The sequence below is a fragment of the Schistocerca nitens genome, chromosome 4, assembly GCF_023898315.1.
Source record: "Schistocerca nitens isolate TAMUIC-IGC-003100 chromosome 4, iqSchNite1.1, whole genome shotgun sequence".
NCBI lineage: Eukaryota > Metazoa > Arthropoda > Insecta > Orthoptera > Acrididae > Schistocerca > Schistocerca nitens.
This window is the reverse complement of record NC_064617.1, coordinates 85047013-85063747: the sequence shown is the minus strand read 5'-3', so window position 1 is coordinate 85063747 and position 16735 is coordinate 85047013. Positions and strand designations below refer to the sequence as shown.

Below are 16735 nucleotides of genomic sequence, written 5' to 3'. Positions count from 1 at the left end.
CCAGAATACACATACTAACACAGAAAGGCTTTGTTAAGTATGCCCACAATTTTGCTAACTCCAGTCCTTGTCTCAAGATTGAGGACTGCTTAAAATTTGGTCTCTTGATATAATCTCTTGTGTCACAATGCCCCTCCCAACGAAAATAGAAATGAATTTTGTGATAGTTAGAAACTTCATATGGGTGACCTAATCAATGGGTAATTAATGTCAGGATAATTACCATAATTTATGGGCATTATGACCATCTTTGTTTCGCTTTGTACCTAGTAGTTCAATGCCTTTATCATAAAGTGATAACTGTCATTTTTAATTATAGTAATTTATGATCCAATAAAATTATGTCTTCCTGCCCTCACTATGCTTTTATTGGTTGCACCTCTACCACCAGCACCCCTCCCCCCCCCCCCCGCCGCCCTCCACTGCTCCATAGCTTCATACTAAGATTGGCATTTTTACAGTGGACCTTAATGGAGAAGCAGCAACAGCATCAGTAAATACAGATAATATTGCAAATTTCGAACGTAGGAAAGTAGTCACTGGTATTGGCTTAGTTTTCATGACTGTTTGGCCCCCAACGCTGTTTTCTGGAACGTATGGCACTATTTGTGGCTTTGTGACCAATATTTATCACTTTTTTTATGAAGAAACACACTTCATTGTCATTTTACTGATTTCCCCACACTTTTTAAGAAAATGTATGTAAATGTAGGTGATGCTGCTATTTTCTCCAACTTTTGAAGAACATACATGAAAATAGGGGTTTCATTACTAATTTGGCTAATTTTTAAGACAACACACAAAAGTATGGGCCTTTAACTACAGTTTTATAGATTTTCTCCACAAATAGCTCCTTTTTCTAGAAGACTGATGTAAAAATATTGGTCAACCAATGACCACATCTCGATAATCTAACAAATTACACAGTCAAACAATGGAAACTCCAGGTAGGAATTTCAACAATGTGGGAAAAGACAGAATTCTAAATACTGTAAGGAAGACATGTCAAGTTGCAGACAGGCACAATTAAGGCAATCACACAAAGCTTTCAGCCACAGTGTTCATCAGTAAAGGACACACACACACACACACACACACACACACACACACACACACACACACACACAAAAGGCAAGCACACATCATGTAAACATGATCGCCATCTCCAGCACTCTGGCAAGAGATGCTTGAGTTGACAGTCGTGTGTTTTTGTGTGTGTGTGTGTGTGTGTGTGTGTGTGTGTGTATGTGTGTGTGTCCTTTGCTGATGAAGCCTTATGTGAGTGTCTTTTAATTGTGCCTGTCTGCAACTTGACAAGTCTTCTTCACTGTAAGCAGCAATCTGTCTTTTCCTACATTGTTAATAAATTACACAGATATTCAGCGTTTAACAATTTTTATTTAATGACAAAATATGCACTAAACCTACATTTCAATTAAAACAAACTTACCATCTACACTTCTGTGATGTACCTATCAGCTCTCCTGACACTATATGATTACAGTGGACTTATAAAAAAAATAATGGCTGGAAAATATATACTTCACTAATATGCTCCGCACAAGCACCACTACCACCAGGGTAAGAAAAGGAGAGCTATGAACTGTACAAATAAACAATAAATTTCTGTATTTCTCACAGTGTTTCCTATCTCACCATAGACCAGGCCCCAGAGTGCTTTTCTTGATACCACCAAGGCTATGGAAAGAGAGCTACCATCACTTCTTTATTTAAAACTCGAAGAAAGAATGCAAGAGTCCTGTCCTGCTCAAGTCTGACTGTATGCTACCATTATGTAACCGTAAACTGGAGCGCTGCCACTGCAGCGAGTCTTGAAGGCAGCTTGCCTCCACAATGTGGACAAACAAAATCTTATGAATACAGAGCTTGACTTGTCTTGACCAGTGGCTGTGCTGTCCGCCCCACCCCTCCCACATCCTGCTCACCTGCCTAGCACCAAGGGGGAGATTAGTGAACGCAATAGTATGGTGCGTCTGTGCTGCACTGCAGCCAGCCTCTATGAACAACATCCATCCATACATATCTCAATTAAAGAAAACTGAGTAACCATGTTAGCCCTGTGTACTGGAACAGACTGCATCCCTTCTAGTCGTTTGTAGTGTTGAAAAAAAAACATTGGACACATCCCCCGTGCAACTCCTGGCCCAATGCACGTGCACGTCCTGAGTCATTACGTGCCCCATCTACCTCTGCTCACATAGTTCACTGCTGCACTGCAGTATGACATGACCAGTCGGCCAACCACAGTCACACTGCTTAAATACATGCACATACTCTAAGAATATTTTAATATAATGTCTGCCCTAGCTCCATAAATGAATAACTGATTATGCTGACAAATTTCTTCTCTGTAGCAAGACACGTATGCTTCATGTCATATGTTTCCACAATGCCTTTGTGGTAGTGCACAGCACACACATCAACAGCATTCTAGCAGAACATGGTCCAATTATGCTCCAGTTACAGCAGGTGCCTCTCTCCTTGTTTCATGTTTCACTATCGTGCCAATAAGATATCTTTGTCACTCCTAGGCATTATCAAGCATAATTGTTTTTCATCTGCAGTTAATATTATTTGTGCATTGCGCATGGAAAGAATGTCTGACTGTTGGTCAGAGTTCTTAAGCTGCAGAGTAATTCCATAACTTTATTTATTGGATTTCATCTACAAGTCAAAAAAATAAATTTAGTCTGCCTGATAAGATATCAGTCTGTCCATTTGTAGACAGACAGAACTCACAGAAGAATGTACCAAGAAAACAAAAGATGGAACTTCTACTGCTGATTGTCTCTAGACAAAAACCTTCATATTAGCTACTAATTTTCTCAATGTAGTCACTTCATGAAACACATGAAACATACATAGCAGAAAGTAGTATGGTTGCTCACAACACTTAGAAGATGTGATATAGAGCTCACCTGTCAGGTTCCTTTTTCTCTGAGCATCACTCATCATTCATGAATCTTCCAGTCTTCACCATATAACATTTGAATCTACCTGATTTTGATGATTGAGGCTGGCTTGAAATGCCCCCAGCCAATTCCCAGACCCTTGTTAATTCTCTAAATCCCATTACATTGCAAAAGCAATGTTCCATTAGTTAGAAGGCTGTCGATCCCGCTAACCATTTCTGGGTAAGTAGAGAGCTATTGGAATGAGAAAAATAGCACACTAGCGCGCAGGAAGAAATTCACAACCATACAGATGCTTATGTTCAACGATTTTGTGATTGGTACTTCTTCTAGTGACTGTGGTCAAAAGCATACTGGAACACTACCAGTTATCTTCGGCTGTTTAAGAGTCAATAGCTACACTTACTTACATACAGTTTCAACTTCCACCGACTATCAATTCTTTCAGCTTCCACCAACTGTCAATTCTCTGCAGAGTACTATATCTTGCCAGCGTTGGAGCCCTCCAATAGATAAGAGTCTACGTCCAAATATGTATTCTCCAAACCACTGCAAGGTGCGGACTATGTCGTAGCTGTATTAATGATATTTTCGTTCCTCTTCCATTCTCATATGTAATAATTGAGTAACACTGATTGTTTGTATGCCTCTGTACACACTCTATTCTCCTCTGCGATTGCTATGTAAGATATAGGTTTTTAATGGCCAAGGAAGTCTTACCACTGCAAGGTGCGGACTATGTCGTAGCTGTATTAACGATATTTTCATTCCTCTTCCATTCACATATGTAATAATTGAGTAACACTGATTGTTTGTATGCCTCTGTACACATTCTAATCTCCTCTGCGATTGCCATGCAAGATATAGGTTTTTAATGGCCAAGGAAGTCTTACTGCTGCACATTTAGTATATGAGGAATTCACAAATAAATTCAAAGGCGTAAGACCAGCAATTCATCAGTATTCAATGATTGTCTATATATGTGTTTCTGTCCTAATATCCTTTATCATATTACTATGATCGTTATGCTAGATATATGATGGCATAATTGTATCAAATTCTTCATTGAAGGTATATCTTCTTGCAAGAAATAAATTGCCTTTTTTTGTCAAATTGGAATATACCAACGTAACGTGATTCTGACAGTGTTGCAGAACTTCCAACACACACTATCTGGAGAATATTTCACATTGGTACAGCTGCTTCACACTACCAAGAACAGTTTAAAGCTACTGTAAGAGTAGGAAAAACATTTAGTTTAGTTACAGCATTGTTCGTTTTCCCTTCATGCGCTATTTGAGAGTAAGCTGACCATGATATTATATTCCAATTAGAGCAGTTGGCAGTGTGCATACCTGTAATGGTAATTAATTTTTTTTATTTTTTGTAGAAACAAACTCACCAGTGCTTGCATGTAGGTCTCAGTTGTAATGTTAGGTGACATGCAAACTAGATTTCTGGCTGCTCGCACACCATACATAATTCAAAGTGTCAGTTCTTCCCCTAAGATTCTAGCAAATCAATCTGAGCCAAGCGTATCCATTCTGCTTCAGTTTGTTCCAGGTGCTTACTGCTATGCATCTTAATCCAGTTAATGCTTCTGATGACAGTGTATAGAATTCCTAGTCCTATTAATGTGCAAAAGATTTAGTTACATTCATATCAACTACCAGTCCCCATCCCAGGTCTTCCCACCTACTTGTAAACAACTCCATCACCAGCAAAATCCTACATCTAAAACAAATATGCCGCCTGAATAGTGCATAGTGGAGGGTACATCAAAACAATTCTGTAGATTACTCTTCCATCCCAGACCCACACAATGACTGAGTCAAAAATGATTGCCTATATACCTCCATTATAGTAGACAACATTGCGTTACTACTACTGATAGCCTTGAGAGAGTCAGCCATGATAATACTCTTCCATCTGGTGAGCAAAATGTATCAGAGAGGCAAAATACCCTCAGACTTCAAGAAGAATATAATAATTCCAGTTCCAAAGAAGTTCCAAGGAAATGTATGATGATGGATGTGTGGTTGGTAATATTTGGGCAGTGGAATTATTGACAACTATATAATTTTTGTAACTGGATATCACATGAATAAGGTAAAATTTTCTAAATACAGTGTTTGCTCTACAACCAAATCTTTCTTTTGGTGAACAATGCCTCCTAGTAGTTGGAGTCTATAATAGTTAGACTCTTTTTATTTATCTGACCATTGTTGCTACTTGCTGTAGTTCGTGTTATGAAGATTTTATGTGAGGTAAGTGACTTATAAAAAAGAATGGGGTTTCCACTATCGGGATTGGTGATTGAAATGAGTTTAGGCAGTAAACAGAGTTGAAGATGGTTTCATATTTCTTTAATTTCATCCTTTTTGGGTTGGTATTGTTGTTAGGATTTCTTCCAATTCAGGGCCATTCTTTTTTGTTAATTACTGGAAGTCATGTTGTCAATGTATAGCAGTCAGTTTGTGTTGGGCTTGTACATTGTGGGCAATAAAAGAATATGTTAAGTTTGAGTCGTCTTAGTCAGGGAAAATTCTGTTGGTCAGTGATTAATAAAACAAAAAATTAAAGAGTTAATTTCACATGCCACTACAATGTGTTACTGAAAAACAGAGGTCTGTCAAAATATTCATATCTTCTGTCTGGAATTGTAAACACCTGTTATGCTAAAGTAATATCAAAAGGCGAAATGTCAGGTACGCTGAAGGCATTTACGATTTCAAAATATGTATTTCTTCTTGTCTCCGCTGACGCACTTAAGCTGGTGATCGGTGTTGCTGGAGTGGAATATGGGTGCAAGTGGATTTGTTGATGAGGCAGTAGTAACCTCCTATGTGCGGCAGTAGTAACCTCCTATGTGCAGAACAGAGTTCTGTAATTAGCGATATGAACTTTTTGGAATATTATTTGGGTCGATAACTTTAAAAAGAAATTTGGCCAAAATATTCCGAATACAGCTTCCAATCCCTCACTGTTTTGTTTTATTGTTATCTGGTATACAATTTCCAATGCCTCACTGTTTTGTAGTATTGTTATTTGGTGTCTCTTTCTTGCTACTTTCTTTCTCATATATGGCGATGCCAAAAATGCATTGGTATTGCTATCATCTGCAAGAGAAAATTGTTTATGAACTGGAGTTAGATGAGACAGTTTTCCTGCACATCTGTTTATCGGAAAATTACCAGCTGAAAATATTTAAGTAGAGAATTAAACTGGGTTCTGTAAACAGGCTGCGTCTGATTTGATTTTCCTATCACGTCAAAGAGCGCCATAAATTCCCAATTTCTCCCTATGACGAACGTCTTTGCACAATATTTTCTTGCGTTTGTGGATCGTGATGTAAATTCGTTTGAGATTTTCAATATGTATATGAAGATGGTATCTGTTCTTTCGGATATGTCCGAAAGAACAGATACCATGCAGCTCGTCAGAATGAAATTCTACTGTGCGGATGCACAAACAGTGCCCGAACTCTTACGGGAATCGGCAGTTAAGCAGCGAGTAATGTGTACAATGGGCAGGGGCACTATGAATATAATGCTGGCCGGCCGCGGTGGCCGAACGGTTATAGCAGCTTCAATCCGGAACCGTGCGACTGCTACCGTCGCAGGTTCGAATCCTGCCTCGGGCATAGATGTGTGTGATGTCCTTATGTTACTTAGGTTTAAGTAATTCTAAGTTCTAGGGGACTGATGACCTCAGATGTTAAGTCCCATAGTGCTCAGAGCCATTTGAACAATTTTTGAATATATTGCTGGACAATAAGTTTCCAGTGTGGGTCTCACAGGAGGCGTGCCATAGATTAAGTCCCTGTAGTCGCATTATCCTCTGTGTCCTCAGTGGCTCAGATGGATAGAGCGTCTGCCATGTAAGCGGGAGATCCGAGGGTCGAGTCCTGTTTGGAGCACACATTTTCCACTGCCCCATTGTCTTATATCAAGGTCTGTATGCAACTAGGGGTGTTAATTGCACTTTAATTTCACCCCTTAACTAGTTGTGAAGTTGTGTGCATCATTATCTTTCAAGATAACAACCGGAAACTTTATGATCGACTGTGTTAACGTTTACATTGGTACACAGCTGTTCGATTAGTCTATGGTAAATAAGGAAATTGTGGACCACATCTATTTTTCCGTTTGTCCATCACCCCTCGCCTCCCACCGATTGTGATAATGTACGTAATACGTAACTTGAGCGTATCATGTAAAACCTCTTCATGCACACTTACAGCTGAGTAGAATATAAAAACTCTACATGGGAGTCCACTGCTTATAAGTACTCATTTTTTTGATTTCTAGTAGTGTGTAGTATACTCATAGTTGATTAAAAACACTATTTGCATGAGTAATCAATTGGGAAACGTTGTTGTTGTTGTGGTCTTCAGTCCAGAGACTGGTTTGATGCAGCTCTCCATGCTACTCTATCCTGTGCAAGGTTCTTCATCTCCCAGTACCTATTGCAACCTACATCCTTCTGAATCTGTTTAGTGTATTCATCTCTTGGTCTCCCTCTACGATTTTTACCATCCACGCTGCCCTCCAATACAAAACTGGTTATCCCTTGATGCCTCAGAATATGCTCTACCAACCGATCCCTCCTTCTAGTCAAGTTCTGCAACAAACTCCTCTTCTCCCCAATTCTATTCAATACCTACTCATTAGTTATGTGATCTACCCATCTAATCTTCAGTATTCTTCTGTAGCACCATATTTCGAAAACTTCTATTCTCTTGTTGTCTAAACTATTTATCGTCCACATTTCACTTCCATACAGGGCTACACTCCATACAAATAATTTCAGAAAAGATTTCCTGACAAATCTATACTCGATGTTAACAAATTTCTCTTCTTCAGAAACGCTTTCCTTGCCATTGCCAGTCTACATTTTATATCCCGGGAAACGTTAGTACCCTTCATATACACTGAGTCACAAAAGAAACTAGTACAGGCATGCATATTCAAATACAGAGATATGTAAACAGGCAGAATATGGCGCCGCCGTCGCCAACGCCTGTGTAAGACAAGTGTCTGGTGCTGTTGTCAGATCGGTTACTGCTGCTACAATGGCAGGTTATCAAGATTATGTGAGTCTGTGTATTTGAGTATGTGAGTGGTGTTACAGTCGGTACACGAGCGTTGGGACACAGCATCTCCGAGGTAGCGACAAAATGGACATTTTCCCGTAAGATCATGAGTGTACCGTGAAAATCGGGAATCCGGAAAAAAATTAAATCTCCGACATCGCTGCTGTCGGAAAAAGACCCTGCAAGACCGTGACCAACGACGATTGAAGAGAACTGCTCACCGTGACAGAAGTGCAACCCTTCCGCGAATTGCTGCAGATTTCAGTACTGGGCCATTAACAAGTATCAGCGTGCGAACCATTCAACGAAACAACATCGATATGGGATTTCGGAGCCGAAGCCCCACTCGTGTACCCTTGATGAATGCACGACACAAAGCTTTACGCCTCGCCTGGGCCCGTCAACACCGACATTGGAATGTTCATGACTGGAAACATGTTGCCAGGTCGGATGAATCTCGTTTCAAATTGTAACGAGCGGATGGACGTGTACGGGTATGGAGACAACCTCATGAGTCGATGGATCCCGCATGTGAGGAGGAGGTTGTTCAAGCTGGCAGATGCTCTGTAATGGTGTGGGGCGTGTGCAGTTGGAGTGATATGGGACTGCTGATACTTCTAGATTCGACTCTGACAGGTGACACGTACGTAAGTGTCCTGTCTGATCACCTCTATCCATTCATGTCAGTTATGCAGTCCGACGGACATGAGCAACTCCAGCAGGACAATGCGACACCCCACACGTCCACAATTGCAGCAGAGTGGCCCCAGGAACACTCTTCTGAGTTTAAACACTTCCGCTGGCCACCAAACTCCCCAGACATGAACATTATTGAGAATCCTGGGATCCCTGCAACATACTATTCAGAAGAGATCCCCACCCCCTCGTACTATTAGGGATTTATGGACAGCTGTGCAGGATTCATGGTGTCGCTTCCCTCGAGCACTATTACAGACATTAGTCGAGTCCATGCCACGTCATGTTGTGGCACTTCGGCGTGCTCGCGGGGACCCCACACGATATTAGCCAGGTGTACCAGTTTCTTTGGCTCTTCAGTGTACTAATTTTGTTCAACAGGCACACATATCATCGTGTTGAGATCTGCTGGACGGATTTTCAGGTTTTATACCTAGTAGCACGAATGGCTAAATATTTGTTCCATGGGTACATCTGGGCATCGTAGACTGTACAGCAGTCAGTCTCTAGCTACAAATGTCTCACCTTTGTGAAGTGCTGACTGTCATGGTGTGAAACCCGTACTTCGACCAGTACCAGTGCGTTTCCGATTTCAGAAAACGACATGATGCCGCTCTTTACGACACTAACGTGACAAGCCTCTTTCAATATGATTGTTCCATGCCGGCTTCATCATTATAAAAGCGATCAAAAAGTTTTCCTTAGAGGGTCTTACTGCGAGATACTCATCGAGGGAGACTCTGATGCGGGTTTATAAGCACCGACATGTAAGTGAGCAATGATTGTGCCATTTGTGTCTTTCCGACGTGCGAGCGGTGAATGCGATAGTGTGAACTATGGGGACGTTGAAGTTAAAATCTTCTGGATTATTAGGCCGCGTCATATTTCCTCTAAAATAATCGACGTTTCGATCCCTCTGCTGGGATCTTCCGGTGCCCACTACTGCTAGAACACTGTCAGAGACCAGTGTCACGTTCTCTTATAAAGGGGAGTTTTCCCGTGTTCTTGCTGGAGAAGTGGTAGTATTGTTTAAATTCTTATGGCTTCCATTGGTGGGCCATCGTCATAGGCTAGTATTCCCTCACTGATGCAGAAGAAGGGGCGTTATTGGCTAAACTCTTGTGGATACTATTGATCGCTCATCGTCATTGGATAGAAGAAGGGTTGTTGGTTGAAATTCCTCCTACTGCTGTTGGTTGGCTAGATGCGAAAGGGACAGAACAAGAGGTTGGGGGGGTGGGGGGATGTTTACCCAAATTATTATTGTCCTCCGAGGTGACTTGCAGCGCGTTGTCTAAGTTACTCGCATACCGCTGCCGCATATTCACTTCCTTCATGGCGGAGGCCCCTAGCCGTCCTCTCCATTGAAATCAGATGCATTCTTGAAACTTTCGCCCGCTTCTCAGACCTTTCTTCTATAAATGTTTGCTTCCTTAGCAAGCATACGTACGTTATTGAAATCGCTGTGAAAGCCACAGTTCTCATGATGTTCCGGTACTGCCGATTTTAACACTTGTTTTCGCCGTGTGTGCCGTTCATATTCCTTAATGTGTTCTGTAACAGTTGTTCCCGTTTCTCCTATATAGACTCTGCCGCAGCCACGTGTCACTTGATGGACGCCTGTATTGCTTTTTTTATGTCTTTGGTAGGTATGGATATGACCGACAGGGTCAACAGTTTTCGGTTGTCAGCTATGATGGGGGACAGTTCGTTGTCTCTAATAAAATTTCTTCAACTATTCGGATGTTTGGATTAAGTCGTGAAGTGTTCAGTATGTTGTGAAGAAATGAGGCTTACTTAAAGTTCCGTCCTCTCGGACCAGGGACGGCTGAATATGGAGATGTCGTAAGGATAACAGGAGGTCAAGGGAAGTGTTCGATCCCAGTGTGTGGCTGTGAATGTTGGTATCGGGAGATATTTTTGAGCTATATAGGTCAAGGGAAGTGTTAGGTCCTAATTTATGGGATCAGGAGCTGCTGTTGAGCTATATAGGTCAAGGGAAGTGTCCGATTCCAGATGATATTGTGCTTAGTGGTATTTGGGGAGTTTTGCGATGTCGGTTTTTTTCGTCGTTTTGCGTGATTTTGTATGAGGGTGGGTGTCTAAATTTGTTTATATTTAGTTTGTCCCCACCCAAAAAAACCCCTATTTCCCGCGCTTGTCCCGTTAGTGTCATTAGCCTTTTTGTGGAACGTGTGTGTGTGTGTGTGTGTGTGTGTGTGTGTGTGTGTGTGTGTGTGTGTGTGTTTTCGATGTATTTTCGTCCTCATAATGTATACGTAACGACTTTATATGCGCCATATTGCAATCGTGGTTTATGGTCGATTCCGCCATATTTGTGACGTTTGGGTCAAAGCAGACGGGCGGGATCGGACGCTTCCGTATTTCCGGGGACTGAGTACCAGGTCACCAGCACCAGCAGGGTTGGCTCAGGTGACTGACAGCATAGGGGAGTTACATAGGAATTTTATGGAGGAGGATCAGGTAGTGATAGTGGGTAGAGCAGACAACAGTGTTGATAGGGATGGGGAATATGATGTAGGTGGTGACCTGGTAAAGATAGCTACTCAAACTGGCGGCACTAATGTGCATTTCGTGTAACTGTTTCACCATCATGATCGGCCTCACCTTACTGCGGCTGTTAGGCGCGTTAACATGGGGCTGAGGAGAGCGCTGATGGCAGAGGGCATGGTTCACATCTCAGTGGTGCCAGTTTGGTCTATCAGTAGGTCGGGTTTCACTAGGCATGGCCTGCATCTCAATAAGTATGGGAAGGGGAGGCTGGCTAAGCTTACAGGTGATAGTGTAGTGGGTGGTGGTGGGGTCACTAACGGAAAAATTTCTCTAGTATTTGGCGTTAGAGCTACATCTTTTTAGATTGAAATCAGCTGATAGGTATACCTGCTGAAAGGAAGTCCCTGTGACTAAGGGCTCACCTTCCGAGGATGTTATGTTTCCAAGTAGAGAAGGAATTAGCATATTTCATCAAAATATAAGAGGTATTAAAGATAAACTCAGTGAACTGCTTACAGATGTTGACACTGAAATTATTGGTATATCAGAGCATCACTTAAATAATTTGACAATTCAGAGACTTCCTTTACCAGGATACAGATTAGTTGGCTGTTTTTCGAGGAGTTCCTTGCGGACTGGGAGAGTGGCTACGTATGTAAAAAAAAAACAGTATTCATTTTGAGTCCATAGATGTATCATGGCACCGCACTGAACATATATTTGAATATTGTGCAGGGGCAGTTGAATTTAGTGAAATTAAACTTCTAATTGTTGTTGTTTATAGGTCCCCTCACTCCGACTTCAGAGCATTTCTGCTTAAGCTAGAGAGGGTTCTTGAGTCTCTTTGTAGGAAGTACCAGAAATTAGTTATATGTGGTGACTTCAATACTAATTTTGTATATGATTGTGCAAGAAAAAGGATGTTGGTAGATCTCCTAAATTCATATGATCCGAAGCAGACTGTGTTTTTTCCAACCAGAGTGCAGGGGAACAGTTACACAGGCAGAGACAATATTTTTATTTATTCTTCATTACTAGATGGGCATTCTGTTAGTAAAAGTGCGAATGACCCTTCAGACTACAGTGCACAATTTTTTAACACTAAAAGGCTTTTTTACTCAAACAAATGTCATATTTACTTACAAACTATGTAGGAAAGTTAAACCAACAGCAATAGAGTTTTTTAAACCTTGTCAAGGAACAAGAGTGGCAGGACGTTTATAGTGCCGATAACATATATGATAAATACAATGCTTTCCTTAACATATTTCTCATGCTCTTTGAGAGTTGCTTTCCATTCGGTTACTGGCAGTAATAGGCAGCCCGGGTGGCTGTCTAGTGGGATAAGGATATCTTGTAGAACAAAGTGGGAATTACATCAAATGTTTGTAGTCACCATCAAGCTACAGTAGCCCATTACAAACAGTATTGTAAGGTGCTTAAAAATATTAATAAGGCAAAGGGGATGTGGTATGCAAATAGAATAGCTAATCCACAGGATAAAATTAAAACCATATGGTTAGTTGTGAAGAAAGTGTCTGGTCAACGATATAAAGTTAGTTCCCATTAAAAGTATTTCTGTTACTCATAAATCGGCTATATGCACAGTATTTAACGATCATTTTCTGAACATTGCTGGTGAATTAAATAAAACTTTAGTTTCTACAGGGAATCATATAATATTCTTGGCAAATACCTTCCCGAGATTGATGTCAGAAATACTCCTCTGTGATACAGACAAAGGGGAAATTGAATCAATAATTAAATCACTGAAGACTAAGGAGTCTCCATGGATATGATGGAGTGCCTAGCAGAATATTAAAGTACTGTGCTGCACATGTTAGCCTTGTATTTAGCCATGTTTGTAATTTTTGCTTTAGAAATGGTCAGTTTCCTGAGCGATGAAAGTACTCAGTAGTAAAGCCGCTTTATAAAAAGTGTGAAAGGGATAATGTAGATAATTTTAGATCTATTTCTATGCCATCAGTGTTTGCAAAAGTTATTGAAAAGGCTGTGTATGTAAGGATAATTACTATCAAAAGTACAGTTCGGCTGTAGAAGTGGTTTAACAACTGAAAATGCTATATTCTCTGTTCTCTCTGAGGTACTGGATGGGTTAAACAAAAGGTTTCGAACGCTTGGCTATTTTTGTATTTAACTAAGGTATTTGATAATGTTGATCGCAAAATATTGCTCCAGAAGTTGGACCATTGAGGAATACGGGATGTAGCTCACAATTGGTTCACCTCTTACTTTAGCAACAGGCAGCAAAAGGTCATTATTCGCAATGTTGATAACGGCTGTGATGCGCAGTCTGAGTGGGGTACTGTCAAGTGGGGCGGGGTCCCAGGGACCACTCCAGTTCCTTATTTATATAAATGATAGGCCCTCTAGTACTACAGGTACATCTAAAATATTTGTTTGATGATGACACTAGCCTGGTAGTAAATGATGTGTGCAACATTGGCTCGATTTCAAATAGTGCAGTACATGACCTAAGTTCATGGCCTGTACAAAATAAACTAGCGTTAAATCACAGTAAGACTCTGTTTTTACAGTTTCTAACACAAAACTAAACCTGACGTTTTAATTTCACAGAACGGGCATATGATTAGTGAAACTGAACAGTTCAAATTTCTAGAGATTGTAAGCTGTCGTGAGAGATCCACGTTCAGGATGTTGCTCAAAGACTTAATACTGCCATTTTTACTATTAGAACGGTATCTGAAGTGAGTGATCCTTCGACACGAAAATTAGTCTACTTTGCATATTTTCATTAGCTTATGTTGTATGGTGTATTTTGGGTAACTCTTCCCATTCTAAAAAGTTATTTTTGGCTCGGAAACAGGTGGTTCGGGCAATAAGTGCTGTAAGATCACGAACCTCGTGTCGACCCCTGTTCACTAGTCTGGGTATTTTGACATTGCCCTCTCAATATATAATTCCTTACTGTCATTTCTTGTTAACATTATTACTTTATTCCCAAGAATAATCAGCTTTCACTCGTTTAATACTCGGCAGATATCAAGCCTGCATTTGGATCGGACTTCCTTTACTCTTGTGCAGAAAAGTGTGCAGTATACTGCTGCATCCATTTTCAACAAGCTACCACTCGAATTCAAAAATCTTAGTAGTAATCCACTCGCTTTCAAATCGAAACTGAAGAGTTTCCTCATGGGTCTCTCCTATTCTATAGAGGAGTTCCTTGAAAAATTAAGCTGATTCTTGTTGTATTGTTGATTGCGTTTACTTAAACTTATTGACTGACTTTTTTGGGTTCATAAACATTTTTTTGTATTATATTGACACGTTCCATGACCTTGGAGATTTGCTCTTCAATTTGGTCGTACGGAACTTGACGTGTAAATAAAATAAAAAAATTCTGCAGAACATATCCTGTGAATATGAATGAGTCGTTCAAGGCGTTCTGTTTGTTTCTGAACTTGAGTGTATAAACAATAATGTGTCGAAATGACTTTCTAACACTAGAACTTCAGCTTGCATTATTTACTTCCGCTACGCAGATAGCTTAGGAGCTGCAAAATTTCATCAAATTTCCATAGGATGGCATTTATCAGAGTTGTATTTTGTGTGTTCAGTACATTCGTATTCACTCGAGAACGCGATTTGTTACAAAACTGCGTATATTATTTAATTACCACATTTCGAGACACTCTTATCGTAGCATCCAATCATCGACAATACCACGTGCACCGTGACACGAGCGATATCTTAACGGTCTAGTATCTCTGCCGCACGGTGTTGGTGCGAGTTAGCAGCAATGATGCAACGCTGTGCACATCAAGGTCGCGCCCGTTACAAAACGTTGGCGAAGACTCAGCAGCCGGCAGTCAGTGGCCAGGACGCTAGCAGTGCGAGGATTGAGCAACTGTACCCCAACTACACGTGCTCTCACCTCGTGCGTAGCCAACGCCCACGGAAAAGCTTCCTTAGTTACTGAGGTCAGTGAACGCCTTATATAATGCGTATTACTTTATAGGAACAAATAACAAGCAAAGAACTAAGGCTTAAATGGTTAGACGACCTTGAAGATACTCAACATTTACCACACTACTAGTACGCGAATTCATTTCGATCAAACTCTGCTTGGCACAGCCTCTCTTCTAAGCTTCGACTAATTAGTCACCTTATAAAAACAGTACCACCAATCTGTTCCATTTATACATTCGCAGCCGTTTTGTATTTTTTGCGTATTTGTACCGAACTGTCTTGTTTTAATCTATATCCATACTATAATATAAAGATAAGATGCTCTTTAAATTTTTATTCCAAATCTTCTTCTTTATGAATATTCTGCAAATCACACGTGTCTGGCAGATGGTTCATCGAACCACCTTCAGAATAATTCTCTATTACTCCATCCTCGAACAGCGCGCAGAAAACGCACTATATCTTTTCGTGCGAGCATAGAGTAAATATCTCTGGAGTGAACATTGTGTTCTGCCCATGTTGCCAACATTCCACCAGGATTGTCACGTGTTTTCGGGACTTCGCTGTGCGTGTGTACTTTCTGCAGCGTTTGAAGTGTATAATATAAAGAGTTTTTTTTTTTTTTTTGTATTTCACCGTTTGTTGACAGTGTAATAGCGATGGTAAATTACTGTTGTTGCTACGGACCCAAAGAAAAATATGTGAAAGGAGGGATAGAAACTTTTCATGGGTACGTACAATGTAGTTCTAATTATAGTTATCATATTAGTAAGAGACACTGTATATGTTTAAAAATTTCGAGATGCACTATAATTAAGGCTTGATTCTGTAGACCTATTTTTCTACGATTTTATGACTATATAATCGATATTACGGCTCGTACAAAAGATTACAAACAATCGCTTCCTCTCGTAAATTTGCTAGTGGTACAGGAAAGGGAATGGTTAGTTGTTTCAGCAAATACTATCCTCCATGCATTTTTCAGTGACTTGCCGATTATGTGTATAGATTACTCAGTCTCCTATTTATTTAATAAACTGGGAGCAAGTACGTAAAATACGTTAAATAAATACTTCAAATTGTCACCAGTAGAAAAATTGTGCTTTAATTCGCAAAAACGAGAAAATAAAGAAATAGCAGAAAAAAAGATGAATTAGCAGGGATATAATCGCTAATGTGTGGCAAATTCGGTGTTTTTCGGAGACTTGCAAAAGTACTAGCGTACTGTCAATTCGTTTAGCAAGACTATCACCGCAAAAATGTACGTCAGGCTCCGCAATACTATAAAGTGCCGTATCATACCGAAAACTACAAAAAATCGAGTGTATCTGAACTGTGACACCTATCGCAAAGAAGCAGATTGTAATATCACTTGCCCTTAAAAGTTACGTAGCTGGTTTATGCCCGGTATCAAATGGATACTGTTAAAATGTAGGGTTGACAACACAAAATCTGTTCTGCGCATGTGAATGCTCACTCCAGAGATATTTATTCTACGCGTGCGAGCTCCGTTTTCCCTTATTTTATTATGATGATCGTTTCTCCC

At 40.4% G+C, this 16735-nt stretch overlaps 1 protein-coding gene across 1 annotated transcript in view; it reads left to right on the top strand.

The window, feature by feature from the left end:
• Window positions 1–15092: 15092 nt before the first annotated feature.
• LOC126253453 (UDP-glucosyltransferase 2-like) overlaps window positions 15093–16735 on the top strand; it is a 49625-nt gene continuing 47982 nt past the window's right edge. Inside the window, exon 1 of the mRNA XM_049954800.1 lies at window positions 15093–15200. The gene's annotated coding sequence lies outside the window, so the exon portion shown is untranslated. The remainder of the gene's footprint in view (window positions 15201–16735) is intronic.